We start from the raw sequence: 16,903 nt of genomic DNA on the forward strand, positions 1-16,903 counted from the left end.
CCCTCATTGGCAAAAGCACCTTTAGCTAACTGTGATTTTATGAATGTCTGAGTGACCTCTGCATGAAGCCTGGCTGGCCAGCCGATATCTGTGTCAGGGTTTACTCTCTGGAAAAATTTCTTCTTTCTTCATCTTCTAAATGTCAGTGATTTGTTTATACAGTATATTTCCTGTTGTGTTTTGCAGAATGACTCCATTGAAACAAGGAGAGCCTGCAGCCTCCAAGCACTAGCTTTGTATCTCAATGAAGACCCTGAGGAGCTAGTGAAGGAATACACAGTAAGCGTTATTAATTGTTTTAATTCATTCAACATTGAATAATTATGCTGTCATCAATGTTTCTATTTATTTTTATTCAGTTTTTCAGTTATTAAGGTCAGTATTAAAATGGTGCAAGTGTTATGTGAATAATGTGCTTTCAGTGGGAGAGTTTTTATTAGATTATCTTGTCCTTTTTTGTCTGTTTTTAGAGCGAGAACCCTGATGACACCCAGAGAGCTCTGGATCAGACAGTCATCGGCATCTGTGTGATACAACATCCAGGTGCAAGTGTTGATCAACTTCCAGAAGATGTGGGCATCATAGTTGAAGGTGTGCAGGTGCTCTCTGGACTCAAAGACGTCGCCACTGCTTGTGCCTTACTGTTCGGTATCATCTACGACCTGAACCTGAGCTATCCACCTGACCTCAGGTACACATTTGAATTTCTTCAGAAGATCCTGATGAAACTTGATACACACAGGCTTTCAGCCAAAATCCAGGTACTCAAAAACAAACTGCTGGAATGAACACATGAAGCTGTTACAGTTTTGTGACCTGGAGATTATTCAGTGTACTGAAATGTTTTTGTAATTTGACTACTTGAACTGCAGTTTTGACTGTCCTTTAACATTTTTTTTGTAATTTCTTTCTGTTGTGCCTGAACGGTAGAAGTTCCAAATGAGACTCTAAAGCAGTGGTTTCAAACTGTTGACCAGGGACCAAATGCTCTGTTGTAATATTGTTGGTTTGGCTCACAGACTGTTCATTTTGTCATGATTTTTCAGTGACATGATTGTGTCATATTTCTAATGACACTACATTAAAATATTCAAACATGTAATGTTCATACATTTGCAAGTACAAGCATTTTTATGCTGTTTTGTATACCACACTGCTTTGAGTGGTTAATAAAAGTGCTGTTTTGAGAAAAGTTGTGACCCCCCCCCTTTGTTAACAGATATTTTAGTTTTTGTCATTTTAATTGGATAAACTAAACTCAATTAAGACTAACTTAACCACATCAAGTTACTGTGACTCGGTAATCCTGTATTGCTTTAATGTATATGCAGTTCATTTGCTGAACTTAACTGTATCACATAAATTTAATTTAGAGTTCATACATAAAAAGTAAGTAACCCAGTTAAGTTGATGTCATGTAAGTCACTGTTGTACAATATACTTAAATATATTGAGTACATGGTATCAAAACTGATTTATTAATATCTACTCAACAGTTACGTGCAACCACTTGAAACAACATTTTTAAGTAAATACAACATATCTTTTTTTTGAGTGTGAGGAGCACTGCCAAAGCCCTACAAAATGACCTCTAATAGGTTACTGATGTGCATGTTTCTGACCAAGCTGTCAGAAACAGACTCTATGAAGGTGCCATGAGACCCTCACATCTTCTAGTGAGGCCTGTGATCACAGCCGAGCACCGTACAGCTCGATTGGCATTCCCCAGAGAACACCAGAATTGGCAGGTCAACCACTGGCGCCCCATGCTCCTCACAGATTGGAACAGGTTCACTCAGGTTCACTCTCATGTGGCCAGAGTGTGTAGGCAGTTCCTGGATGACGAAGGCATTGATGCCATTGACTGGTGTTCACGTTCCCCTCAGCTAAATCCAATCGAGCACCTATGGGATGTTATATATGTGTACATTTGACGCTGCCAAATACCATAGACCAGGAGCTCACCAATACCCTGATCCAGATCTGGGAGGAGATCCCCCAGGACCACCATCCGTCAACTCATCAGGAGCATGCCCAGACATTGTCAGGAGTGCATAAAGGCATGCAGGGGCCATACACACTATTTAGTCAGTTAGATCATCCTGTGATTTCAAGTTTTTACTTTGATTTTCGGAGTGATTTTGAATCCTGCCCTCAATGGGTTGATGATTTTGTCTTCCATTGACCGTCGTTCCATCATTTTTGTTACGATTACGAGGAATCAGAGTGGTTGCTGGACCAGAGGTACAGACAAACAGCAGGAGACCAGGAGCCGTTCACAAGAGAAAAAACCAAACGATTTATTACAAAAACAAGAAACAAAATTCACTACACCATGGCGAGCGGGTAGGAAACAACAATCATAAACTAAAGAACAACAACTTAACTCAGACTGTCACTACCAAAAAATCCTTGGAATAACAAGGATTTACTATTATATAATTTTTTATGATGTCCATGAAGTACAAAATGTTTTTGCATTCTAATACTTCTGATAGTGTGTTATATATCTGCTCCTAGCTAATGTTTACCAGAAACGAAAACAGGCTCACACACACACACACACACACACACACGCGCGCACACACACACACACACACACACACACACACACACACACACACACACACACACACACACACACACACACACATTGTGATTGCATTTTATCAGTCTTTGCCATAACCACTATCTGCCTATTCCTAACCCTGTAACACTGCTCTCTAGGTTTAATCCACAAACCAGCTTTTATCCCATGTTTGTTGATAGTTTCACAGATTTCCTCTGCAACTTTTAGTGTGTTTTACTGTGCCCTCTCTCATTTATTGGTCCTTGTAATTGCTTTTTGAATTATTTTATTGTGTTTTTTATGGCGCTCTCCTTCCTCTGCTCTGCTCCAACCCCCCCCCCCCCCTTTTTTTTTTTCCTCCTATGGGGATGTCAGACTATTCACTATTTCATCTGTGGCAGCGTTTCATTAGGTGGGACTTATCTATATGACTCCTCCAGCTCTGCAGCGACATGACACTCACACTGTCCAACAGATTCACACCACTGGCCGCTCCTCTTGGGGGGGTGCCAGACAGGGAGAGGCGCACAAACAAATGTGGCCCCCCTGCTCGCGCCCCCCCAGGAGTGAGCACCCATTCATCCACCTCACATAACCTCCCACCAGAAATTCACCTGCAAGCAAAAAAATATTTCAGATTACTACAGTCCATCCACCATTCAGAAATTCTTAATAACACATTTAACTAAGGCACTTACCCACAGGGAATGATGAAGAAGGTATAACGACTTGCTGACTTCATCAAACCCGCTGCACCCAACACTGTAACACAGGAAAAGGTCAGACATAATACAAACATATGGATGCACAATAACATGATGATTCTCAGAGCCCACTATGACCAGGTGATTGCTGCAGAGCTGGAGAATGCCCCCCCCCCCACAATCAAACAGCATTTGACAGGGCAGTCCAGTGGGGGAGGGTGACAGAAGTTAACCGCCTCCTCCCTGTCCACTTTGAGGGACCTCCTTACTGGAGACCCACATCTGGGGGAGGTGGATACTCCTCTGCCTCGCCTTTCCCCCCTGGACTTTCCCCCACTTCAACCAACCACCACTGTTTCACCTAACCCCAACCCTCCTAACCGCTCCAACACCCCTCCCACAGCTTCTACCCACCTCTCCCCTAATCTTAACCTTTCCACCCCCTCTAATCTTTCTCCTACCCCCTCCCCCCACCTTTTTCCTAACCTTAACCCCAAGCCTTCTAACCCCTTTGAACCCCCTCCTATTACTTCCTCCCACTTCTCTCCTAACCTCAACCACTCCATCCCTCCTATCCCCCCTCCTACCGCTTCCCCCCACCTTTCCCCTAATCCCAACCTGCCTGACCTCCCTCCTACCCCCTCCCCACACCACTCTCCCAATCCTAACCCCTCTAATTCCATTCCTAACCCTTCCCCCCACCCTTCCCCTAAACCCAACCCCTTTAATCCTTTTAACCCCTTTAACCCCTCTAACCCCTCCAACCCCAACTCCCTGCCTAGTGCTTCCCCCCACCCTTTCCCTGAACCAGACACTGTTTTTCCTCCTGCCAACCCTCCGGACCCCCCTACTTCCCCTTCTAATCTAACCACACAACCTCTCTCCTCAGGTCTCTGTACACTGGTGGGAGGTGAGGTTGCAGCGGCGGTGGGGGGACCCATTGGAGTGATGCAGCCCCAGTTGCCCAGACGCAACCCCAGGCAGCAGGTAAAGGTGCAACTCAACCCCATCCCCCGAGTTGTACTTGACCGCCTGGGGACGCAGTCGGCTGGGTCCTCTGTCGGGGCCCTCCCTGCTCCCACCTCCTCTCCTCCCTCCCACTGCCATCATCCCTCTTCTCCACACACAACCAATAACCCCACAGAGTCTACGCAGCCTTACAGCAACATCGCTCTTCCCTGCAGTAATACCATTTCTTCTTTTCCATCCCCAGATTCACCACACAAACAGCAGAGGGGGTCAGAGCCACTTGCCCTGCGGGGCCCAAGAAATTACTGAGGTGGATAACAACTCAACAATGATGAAGGGTAAAATGAAAGCTAAGCTGAACACTACCTTACCATTTGAGACATCCACTTCTTGCCCAACCGGGGTCTCTGCGGTGGCGCCTGACTCCCTCAACCCCCCAGAACCACACACACATCCACATACTTTCCGCAAATTACAGGATTGGTCGCTGGAGGTGCGGAAGAAGGTACTCATCATAGGCGACTCCAACTTTTCCCGTATACCCTCATTTAGAGATCCACACATTCAAATCGACAGTTTTCCCGGAGCCACGTTTCACCACATCACCGCCATCTTGAAGAAGCTGCCACCCCAACACACCGTCACCCAGGTCATACTTTCCGTCGAACTCAATAACTGCCTTTCTGAACACGAACCCCCCACATTCCTCAAACAGGCACAGCAGATGTGGAGCACCAGCCAGATCACTTTCCCGAATGCTTCCATCTACTTTCCGGTAATAAACTTTTCACAAAAATTGGACCACCATAAGCAGACCCTACTCATTAGACTCAACAACACAATAGCCTCAAAATACAATTTTATACCAGAAATCAACCTGCTACTCTTTCAAACCACCGCCGACAACATACATTGGACTGCCCAGGTGGCCGGGAGGATATTCAGGTACTGGAAACAACACGTAAACTTTTAAAGGGAGAAAACTGCTCACCTCCCCAACACCCCTCAAACATAACTAACCTTTCTGCTGTTTTCTCCCCCACAGCCGCGCAGCTGGAGATATTAGAGAAAGGACTCACCTTCATCCCGACTCCCAACCCTCCCACCCGGCCGGAACTTAGAAGGCACCTCCATGCCTTTCACAGAAGGCTAAAACTAATTGACTACTTCCAGGGGGCCCAGGGGCGGGAGCCTGTACCCTTCACGGGACCGTCCACATGGCAACCACACCCAGACACCATCTCACCAGCCATAAGACAACTCATTACCAAAATCAACGGGACACTCACACATTGGTACCCCCATCCACACAGAGCACCCAACATTAGTCAGGAACACAAACGCACACTCAGCACACTAGGTACATGCAAACACATAGTCATCAAACCAGCAGACAAGGGGGGCCAAATTGTCATTCAGGATAGGCATAACTACATATTAGAGGCACACAGACAGTTAAATAACAGCACATACTATAAACCACTCCAGACTCCATTACAACAAGAAACACAAACACTTTACACAAACATAAATACATCACAACTAAACAGAAGAAATACCTGGACGGTCCTGAGGAGCCCAGGCCCCGCCTCTTCTACCTGCTACCCAAGATCCACAAGCCCCCTGGAACATGGACGGTCCCTTCTGTTGTTCCGGTCGGCTGCCCCATCGTTAGCGATTGCGGCTCAGAAACATACCCCATAACTGAATACATAGACTATTTCAATAATCCCCTTGCCAAACTCCACCCCAGCTACATTCAAGATATGTATCATTTTGTACAGTCCATAAAGAACCAGCAGGTACCCGGCCATACTCTCCTATTCACCATAGACATAGATTTCCTATATACCAACATTGAAACCTCACTTGGCCTAGCTGCTGTACAGTCCATTTTCAATAAATATCCAGACCCCACTCGACCTGATGACTATATTCTACAACTTTTGTAATTAACACTCACCCATAATGATTTCATGTTCAACAACCAGCACTATCTCCAGCTGTGCAGCTGTGCGATGGGCCGAAAGTATGCACCAGCCTACGCCGACTTATATTTGGCCCACTGGGAGGAAACAACATTTGCCAACATCCCCATCAAACCCAGATTGTATTTCCGGTACCTGGATGACATCTTCGGCCTCTGGGACAGCACACCGGAACAATTCACCACATTCATCTACACTCTCAACTTGCACCACCCCAAGGTCAAGGTCAAACACAATTTGGAACCTCACACAATAGAATTCCTGGACACAAGTGTGTTCCTCCGTGACTCCAGCGACCAAAACAAGGTACTGGCCACCAAAGTCCACTTCAAAGACATGGACACGCACTCCTCCATAAATCCAGCTACCACCCAAGGCACATGTACAGGGGTCTGATCAAGTCCTTACTTTTAATAAAATGTGTTTTATAAAAACCTGTGGGAAGTTGGTGTCATTATTATCCATCCATTCATTATCTATACCGCCTATCCCTTTCGGGGTTGCGGGGGGCTGGAGCCTATCCCAGCTACAATGGGCGAGAGGCGGGGTACACCCTGAACCGGTCGCCAGCCGATTGCAGGGCCACATGCAAGGACAAACAACCATTCACACTCACACTCACACCTACGGACAATTTAGAGTCATCAATTAACCTAATAAGCATGTTTTTGGTCTGTGGGAAGAAGCCGGAGTACCCGGAGAGAACCCACGCATGCACGGGAAGAACATGCAAACTTCACACAGAAAGGCCCCGCCTGACCCGGGGATCGAACTGGCAACCTTCTTGCTGTGAGGCACGCGCACTACCTGCTGCTCCACCGTGCAGCCTGGTGTCATTATTATGATTATGATTATTATTATTAACACATTTTACTAAGAACAAGCTCTTTTACTTTAGAATTGGTTTTTAGAAATGTAAGGCTTTAGGCAAAGAACAACAGAACCATGCACGACCCTATTTTAACCCTGTGTGTATATGAGTTTGTTTGTCTCTTTAATTTTTAACCTCAGCACTTGTTTATATTTTTATACATTGTGATTTTTACTAGCACTTATTTAAAGGCACTTTTTAATATGCTTTTAGCACTTATGTTTTACTAACCCCCCTTGTTCTGTGTCTAACTTCTTACATCTTAGCACTTATTATTTATTTTCTTATTATTACAATGTATAAAGCTTGCTCTTTTTAACTAATGACAGCCCTAAACGTAACAGCAGATACCCTGGAAAGAGGAGGTACTTTGATAAATATACAAGTTCCCGCTGCCTGCCTGCACCGTTGCCCATTCCACCATGCATTTCTGGGCATTACATTTTGCCAGGCTTTTAAGTATTTTTTTAGGATCAAAGATCTTTTGAGCCCCCAAGAGCCTGTGCCCCTCGGAGTGCTCCCCCAAGAGCACTGCGCCCTTATCTAAACCTAACCTTACCTAACCCGTAACCCCATCCTCAGTCTGCACCCTAAAATTTAATGATTTACATTAAGGGGACCTGCATTTTGTTCCCATAAGGGAGGCGAGTCCCCACAATGTGACTGTGTAAACACAACGTGATAAATACCTGTTCACACATACACACACACACACACACACACACACACACACACACACACACACACACACACACGAATACTTTGGCTACTTAGCTAGCAGTCATTATGAATAGCAAGTTTGCTAATGTTATTTTTTGACAAAAGCTCACTCATAGTAAAACTCCACTTTACTTACTTAACACAATAAAACTTCTAGTATAACACAAACAACATATCTGGTTAATACAACATTGTAGGAATTGAGTAAACTTTCGGGTGTCCATGAATGTCAAAACACAGCAGAAACACACTTGCTTCACTGAACAACATCCGGGACGCTGAAATGCCAATCAAAAAATCAATAGCAAATGAGGACGCACCCTTGCAAAACCCTTCCCATGCACGAGACTTGTATCAGAATTGCAAACAAAAAGTCAGGCAGAACAAACAAGAGAGCTGGAAGTGTAACTGCCAAGCTGACAGCAAGGACAAAAGTCTGATCAGCAAGAAAAAAGCAGAGGGAACTGGAAAGAAAAGGATATATTATCAAAAACATAAAAGGCCAACGGTTTGTTTGCAAGTTATAAGTTTTATATTTGAGATGACTTGTTGTTGTTGTTGTTGTTGTTGTTGTTGTTGTTGTTTTGAGTGAGTTTTACTGTCTCTCAAATTCTTATTTTTGGTTGACAACTAGAAAGTTTTGATTGATTTTACTGGCACAAATCTTCCATGCAATAGCACCTGACTGTTATTTTGCACGGAAAAACTTGCAAATCCGTAAGAGGCAGAGGACTTGCAAGTCTTGTGTTTTTGTGCTTAACTCACTGGAAATAAATGGTTAGAGTGTGACAATACGTAAAGCTCATTAATGTGTGTGTGTGTGTGTGTGTGTGTGTGTGTGTGTGTGTGTGTGTGTGTGTGTGTGTGTGTGTCCGCGCGCATGTGTGCACGTGCGTGCATGCTTGTATGGGTATTGATGTAAGTCTATGGCTCTGCATATATGTGCCCATGAATAACCCTTTGTCCAAATGATGTAGTATCCTATGGGTGCCAAGTGTCTGCCCAATGTTTCAAAAGCCTGGTCAGAGGGCCTCTGAGCCTCATTATGAGCCTGACTGCCATTATGCTCTGTGAGTCACACACACACACACACACACACACACACACACACACACACACACACACACTCAGACCTCAGATTGTATATCTGAGGTCTGAGGTCTACCCATGTATGGTTTCTAGTGTGAACTCAAACTCAAGACAATTATGATTGATTGTAATGTAATCAATATTTTAATCTTAACCCAATGGTAAAAATTAACCTGCAGAAAACAGGTACAAGAACACCCAGTGATCCAGGCAGTGATCCAGGCAGCACCCAGCCAAGGAGGCCTAGTCAGGGTGCCAGTGCCCAGAGCATCACCAGGGAGGTGGCACTGAAACAACCTGGCGCAAACACTACATTTCTTCAGCAGTGAAAGTTCCAGCTTAGCAACAGCTTTGTCTCTGTCCTGTTGGCTAAACTCAAACAGTGCAAGCACATGCATGAACAGATACACAAGGGATACCCCCTCCCGCACACACACACACACACACACACACACACACACACACACACACACACACACACACACACACACACACACACACAACACACTGAAGCTTCAGTGTAAAACATACACAGTATGTAAAAGACAACTAGTCAATCGGCTCTTTTTCTGATCAAAAACTGATTTCAATTACAATTTGTCATTTGGCAGACACTTTTATCCAAAGCAACATACATATGAATTCACACACCAAAGGCACAGCATCGGGGGCAATTATGGGGTTCAGTATCTTGCCCAGGGATACTTCATATGAATGGTCCTGATCGGTGGACGACCGCTCTACCTCCTGAGCCACAGTTGCCACTTCCTGAGCCGCAACCGCTTTCAGGATCAAGACTAAGAAAGACTGCTATGCTCTACAAGCTGCTTGCTTCATGGGCAGTATATCCTAAACACTACAGTGAGCACTCCATTCTACCTGTAACCATCACTGGATCTCTCATTGGAAGTTTTAAATGAAGGGACAGTCCACAAATTGTACATGTCAAGGTCAGTTTAATAGCCATACGGTGCACTACTCAGGCTGTGGAAACAGTAGTATAATGTAGTAGTAGTGTAATGACAACTCAAGTGGAATATAAATCACAGTGTGTGATTAATAATTCTCCCAGTCAGCCACCCACTTTCTGCAAATTGGTGTCCAGGTCAAAGTAGCACGGCTATGAAGGATGGCTATATAATATATAGTCATAACAGAAAGAAGGCATCCTGATCAGATGCCCAAATCACTTCAACTGACTACTTTTGACACAAAGAGACAGAGCATTTGCTCGGAGTTCCTTGTGGAATGTTTAATCCATGTGCCTCAGGCTGAGCCCAGATGCTCCTCCTCTTGTATTCATGATTCTTTGAGCCAATCTAGTGTTACTATAGGTAAAGGTTGGAATGTAGATTGACTGGTAAAAATGAAAGCTTCACTGTCAGCTTCAGCTCTGTCCTTACCCAGACCTGCCTTCAGTACTGTGGAAGCCGTACACTCCATGATACCCTAACTTTGTGGCTTGGTATGCTTGAATTTCTTCATTTAGGGAAACAACCTGCCTCCAGTGTAAAGGGAGCAGTTCACCAATTCCCAGCAGAGTAACTGGAATATCTCTATTAATGGCACTGATTCAATTTGCAATGTGCTTTTAAGTTCTACTTATCTATATGTGTATGTGTATGTGTATATTATATAAATAGTGTATTTATGTGGAGTCTTCTCCGTTTCTAAGTGCAAGATTGTATTTATCAACAGGGAAGGGAGGCAACTGCTTAGCTAATGTTAATGAGTTTTTTTTTTTTTCCATGGAAACCATTTTTGTGCCATTTAAGACATGAAAATTAATGACAGATTGTACAGTCTCAGTCAATTAATGGATCCATACTCCAGCATATAACCCAGGTGAGAATGTTTGGCTTGCTTCAAAAAATATCCCATTAAAGACTGACTAAAAACTAAAACTACCCTGGTCCATGAGAGTGCATCCTACCCTCCATATCTCGCAGCTCAAACCAGTTTTGTCTAGCCTTCTACTCAAATCAGATTTGTTAATATAATGTCTGGAGCTTTTCCACACGAGGACAGGCAAACGAGAACAAAATCACATTAATAGTGTATGATGCAGTTCAACCTTACAGCATCACAAGTCTGAGTCTTCTGTCTTTGTGTCTCTGGGAGAGAGTAGCTCATGTTCATAAATATCAGAGTTGGGAGTAAGTTACACCTGCAAGTCACAAGTCTTAAGTCTTAAGACTCAATTATGTCAAGGCACGTTGCTGCCAATTTTAGACAAACTTTATTGTCATTCAGTGGACAGCAAGTGTACACAGAATGAAATTTCGACTGCAACAGGCTTATATGTATATATATATATATATATATATATATATATTAGTGCTGTCAATAGATTCAAATATTTAATCGCGATTAATCTCATGAATGTCATAGTTAACTCACGATTAATTGCAAATTAATCGCACATTTTTATCTATTCTAAATGTCCCATTAATTATCATTTTAATACTGTTATCAACATGGCTTGCTTTGTGCAAATGTTTTTTATTGAAAACAGCAATGTGTAGTGTTATATTTCATAGTATAGTCATTAGTATAGTATACTCATTCATAGTATAGACATTCACATTTGAAGCTAAATCTTTGACACTGTCAACAAACAGATGACAAAAAATAAATAAATACTACATACTACATTACAAAAAAAAAATAGAAAAATAAATACTACATTTCAAAAAAGCCCCTTCAACAACCCTTTCTAAGGGATGAAAACAGGGTGATCCAAAATAAACTTACAAAGTGCACATCATTGTAAACTAGGACTCAGGCTATAGTGCAGTTAAACCATGGCTTAAACTTTCCTTTCGTAAGTTTCCTTTGAACATAATAGCATCCATATGCCTCTGTCGAAAGCCATCCATTGTCGTCGGGTTTTGACATGGAGGCGGTGGAGAATTCACATTAGCCGTGTGTTTGGCCATCAAATGGTATTTCAGACTGGATGTGCTATGTTGATAATTCAGTTCACACCAACAATACACACAGATAACTTTGGTCTTGTCAGTCGACCCATCTGGCAACTTTTTGAAACTAAACTTTCCATTCAGAATCTTGTTTGCATCCATTCCGGCGTCTCGCGCTTGACATCCACACAAACTGGTAGCCTACTCTTTTACAGCTAGCGAGCAGGCAAGACTAAACACGTGCGTGGGGCGTGCCTATTGTTTTGTTTCCGGATCCTGTAGTTTTTGTAACATTACTAGCAGTGGCCACAGCTTATAAAAAACTACATGTTCACGATGTCACAAAGAGTGTTAATCACGCGATTAAAAAAATGAGGCCATTAAAATTGATTTGCATTAACGTGTTAATAACACGATATTTTTGACATGATATTACAAAAGAAAAAAAAAAACCTTCTCGCCCCGCCGGGGGGTGGTATTGTGCCTCCATCAAGCTAGGGTCCTCTACCAGAGGCCTGGGAGCTTGAGGGTTCTGTGTTCTCTGCTGTTCCCAGGAGTGCGCTCTTCTGGACAGACATCTCAGATGTTCTTGCTGGTATCTGCTGGAGCCATTCTCCCAGCTTGGGGGTTACTGCTCTGAGTGCCCCGATCACTACTGGGACCACTTTTGCCTTTATGCCCCACATCTTCTCCAACTCCTCCTTGAGACCCTGGTATTTCTCCAGCTTCTCGTGCTCTTTCTTCCTGATATTACTGTCGCTTGGGATCGTTACATCCACCACTGTGACTGTCTTCTGTTCTTTGTCTACCACCACTATGTCTGGTTGGTTCGCCATCACCAGTTTGTCTGTCTGGAACTGGAAGTCCCACAGGATCTTGGCTCGGTCATTCTGGATCACCTTTGGAGGCGTCTTCCACCTTGATCCTGGGACCTGCAGCCCATACTGGGTACAGATGTGCCTGTGTACGATGCTAGCCACCTGGTTATGACGCTCCATGTATGCCTTCCCTGCCAGCATCTTAAACCCTGCTGTTATGTGCTGGATTGTCTCAGGGGCATCTTTGCACAGCCTGCACCTGGGGCCTTGTCTGCTGTGGTAGATCCTGGCCTCTATTGACCTTGTGTTCAAGGCTTGCTCTTGTGCGGCCATGATCAGTGCCTCTGTGCTGTCTTTCAGTCCAGCCTTTTCCAGCCACTGGTATGTTTTCGCTTTGTCAGCCACTTCCTCAAGCTGTCTATGGTATATGCCATGCAGGGGCTTGTCTGTCCATGCCAACCTATCTGGCTCCTCTTTACTGGGCTTCTGCTGCCTGAGGCATTCACTCACCAGGTCATCATTGGGGGCCATCTTCCTGTTGTACTCCCAGAGGCTTGCTGTTTCCTCCTGGATAGTGGCTCCGACGCTCACTAGTCCGCGGCCTCCTGTCTCCCGCTTAGTGTATAGCCTCAGGGCGCTGGACTTAGGATGAAACCCTCCATGCATGGTAAGGAGCTTCCTTGTCTTGATATCAGTGGCTTCCATTTCTTCCAGTGGCCAGGATATTATACCAGCAGGGTATCTGATTACTGGTAGGGTGTAGGTGTTTATTGCCTGGATCTTGTTCTTGCCATTCAGCTGACTCTTCAGGACCTGCCTCACCCTCTGAAGGTATTTGGCTGTGCCTAATCTCTGTGTTGCCTCCTCACGATTGCCATTTGCCTGTGGGATCCCTAGGTATTTGTAGCTGTCCTGAACATCTGCTATGTTGCCTTCAGGTAGTTCAACCCCTTCAGTGGTGATCATCTTCCCTCTTCTGCACACCATCTGTCCACACTTATCCAGTCCAAATGACATCCCAATGTTATTGCTGTATATCCTGGTGAGGTGAGTGAGGGAGTCTAGGTCACGCTCACTCTTGGCATACAGCTTAGTGTCATCCATGTAGAGGAGGTAGCTGATTGTTGTCCCACTTCAGAATCGGTATCCAAAGCCTCTCTTCGTGATGATCTGGCTGAGGGGGTTTAGGCCTACACAGAACAGCAGGGGGAACAGTGCATCTCTTTGGTATATACCACATTTGATGCTCACTTCTGCAATTGGCTTCCAGAGTTGTCTTCCACAACCCCATTGAGCTCTTGATGAAGGCTCTAAGTGTCGTGTCAATCTTATACAAGTCTAGGCACTCAGTATCCGTGTGTGGCATCGAGTCATCGGCCTTCTTGTAGTCAATCCAGGCAGTGCACAGGTTGGTACTTCTGGTCTTACAGTCCTGGGTGACTGCCCTGTCAACCAGTAGTTGGTGTTTGGCTCCTCTGGTGTTGCCAGTCCCTTTCTGTGCTCTACTCACATACTGATCCATGTGCCTACTCACCTTAGCCGCTATGATGCCTGACTGGAGCTTCCATGTTGTACTCAGGCAGGTTATAGGCCGGTAGTTGGATGGTACCCCGCCCTCCTGTGGGTCCTTAATGATGAGGACTGTACAACCTTGGGTCAGCCACTCTGGGTAGGTTCCCGATCTTAGCAGCTGATTCATCTGTGCTGCCAGTTGTTCATGGAGTATGGTTAGCTTTTTGAGCCAGTAGGCTAGGATCATGTCGGGCCCAGGTGCTGTCCAGCTCTTCATCTTAGACACTCTTTCTTGGATGTCTGCAGTGGTAATTTCTACTGGTTCCTGTTCTGGGAGGCTACTGTGGTCTGCTTTCAATTCGAGCAACCACTGGGCATTGGTGTTATGCGATGCCTCCTTCTCCCAGATACTCTTCCAGTAGAGCTTAGTTTTAGACTTTGGTGGGTCTATCTGGGTCTTCTTATTACCCTGCCATTGAGAGTAGACCTTAGCTGGGTTGTTGGAGAACAGTCTATTTATTCTCCTGGTCTCGGCTTCTCTGCAGTATCTCTTAAGGCGGGTAGCCAGAGCTGTGAGCCTCTGCTTGGCAGTCTCCAGAGCTTCATCTATGGACAGCTTGTTGTATCTCCTTGGCACTTCCTTCCTGATCTTTACACCTTTCTGTAGCTCAGTTAGCAGGCTAACCTCCCTCCTTGTTGCCGTGTTTTTGCTCTCCAGTCTCCTCTTCCATGGAGGGTTCCCCTACTCCTTCCGGCTACTGCTGTTCATCTTGTACCCTAGCATACGCAGGATGACTGTTACCGCTGCATACATCAGCTGATTGGTCTCGGTGATGGTTTCTGTGGATATAGTCATCAGTGCCATGTTCACGTCTTCCAGTCGAGATTCATCTGTTACTTTGTCTCTTAGCCTTGGCAGGTATGTAGTTCTGTTATCTGTTCTCTCAGGTCAGCTGTCCTTGTGTTCAGGGGGTCTGTGCTTCTTGGGACTTATATATATATGTGTGTGTGTGTGTGTGTGTGTGTGTGTGTGTGTAATTGTGTGTGTGTGTATATATATAGTGCTGTCAAAAATATCGCGTTAATGCGTTAACACATTAACACTCTTTGTGACCTAGTGAAACGCCAAATTGGATGCAAACAACATTCCGAATGGAAAGTTTAGTTTCAAAAAGTTGCTAGATGGGTCGACTGACAAGACCAAAGTTATCTGTATGTATTGCTGGTGTGAAATGAATTATCAGTGTAGCACATCCAGTCTGAAATACCACTTGATGGCCAAACACACGGCTAATGCGAATTCTCTGCCGCCTCCTTGTCAAAACCAGGCAACAATGGATGGCTTTCGACGGAGGCATATGGATGCTATTATGTTCAAAGGAAACTTAAGAAAGGAAAGTTTAAGCCATGGTTTAACTGCACTATAGCCTGAGTCCTAGTTTACAATGATGTGCACTTTGTAAGTTTATTTTGGATCACCCTGTTTTCTTTGTGATCTGTTTATTGACAGTGTTGAATTGTGTGAGATTTGATTCATTCAAATGTGAATGACTGCTCAAAGTGAGATTAGTGTGATATATAACACTACACATTTTCAATAAAAAAACATTTGCACAAAGCAGGCCTATCCACTTTTTCCATGTTGATAAGAGTATATATATATATATATGTGTGTGTATATATATGTATATATGTGTGTGTGTGTGTGTGTGTGTGTGTGTGTATGTGTGTGTGTGTGTGTATATATATATATATATATATATATATATATATATATATATATATATATATATATATATATATATATATATATATATATATATATATATATATTCGTATGTCAAAAGTATATTAAAATAAACAGCAGAGTATCATGATATACACTGCATGAAAAACCACATTCATGACCAGTAAACCCCCGCGAAATTCATTGATAATCAGCAATTTACGGCAAGTTTATGGGGAACTTCGCTGTCTCCAGATATCGTCGGAAACGAACCATCTGTTGGCGGGGGGTGTGGTTATTCGCACCTTCGCGAAGATGCGAGTAGCTCTAATTAGCACATGAATGCTACCGACGCTGATCTACTCAGGCTGGCCTGCTGGCTTCACAAACAACCATTGGATCATTCCACAGGCATTTTAAAATGAAACCATCATGTGATTGGATAGCAACTCCAGTCACATGAGTGAGTGATCATGGGATTGGATGGCAACTCTGCTGCTATTGGTCATCTGTGCGCCACAAAAATAATAATAATAATAATAATAAAAATAATTATATATATATATATATTAAATTAAATGATATATTTAATAAATTAATATATTAAAAATGATTATTATATTGTTATATTTATGTATATATAAAATATAAATGATATATAGAGATATTTTATTTGATTGATGATTCATTGATTTATTTGGCGATCCACCTTCTACCACACAGTAGAACACAAAGAACAAAGTTGACAAAAACATTTTGAAAAAAGTCTTCAATGAAATCGTGACACACACATTAACAAGGATCAACCAAGTAAAATCAGTGACTACTGGGGAAAAAAAGCAAGGAAATGTGCAGAGGGGTTCACTGATAAGAGTCTCTGGGTTGGGCCATTCCGCTGGTCCATGGTGCATGAAAAAAAGTCCAAGGCCTCTGGAAATGCTTCTTTGCTGCCTCTGGGTCATATTGAGTTGGCGCCTGTCGCTTTGAAGGGGACTCAATGCGAAGCCTCTTGCGGT

The sequence above is a fragment of the Chaetodon trifascialis genome, chromosome 19, assembly GCF_039877785.1.
Source record: "Chaetodon trifascialis isolate fChaTrf1 chromosome 19, fChaTrf1.hap1, whole genome shotgun sequence".
NCBI classification, from domain to species: domain Eukaryota; kingdom Metazoa; phylum Chordata; class Actinopteri; order Chaetodontiformes; family Chaetodontidae; genus Chaetodon; species Chaetodon trifascialis.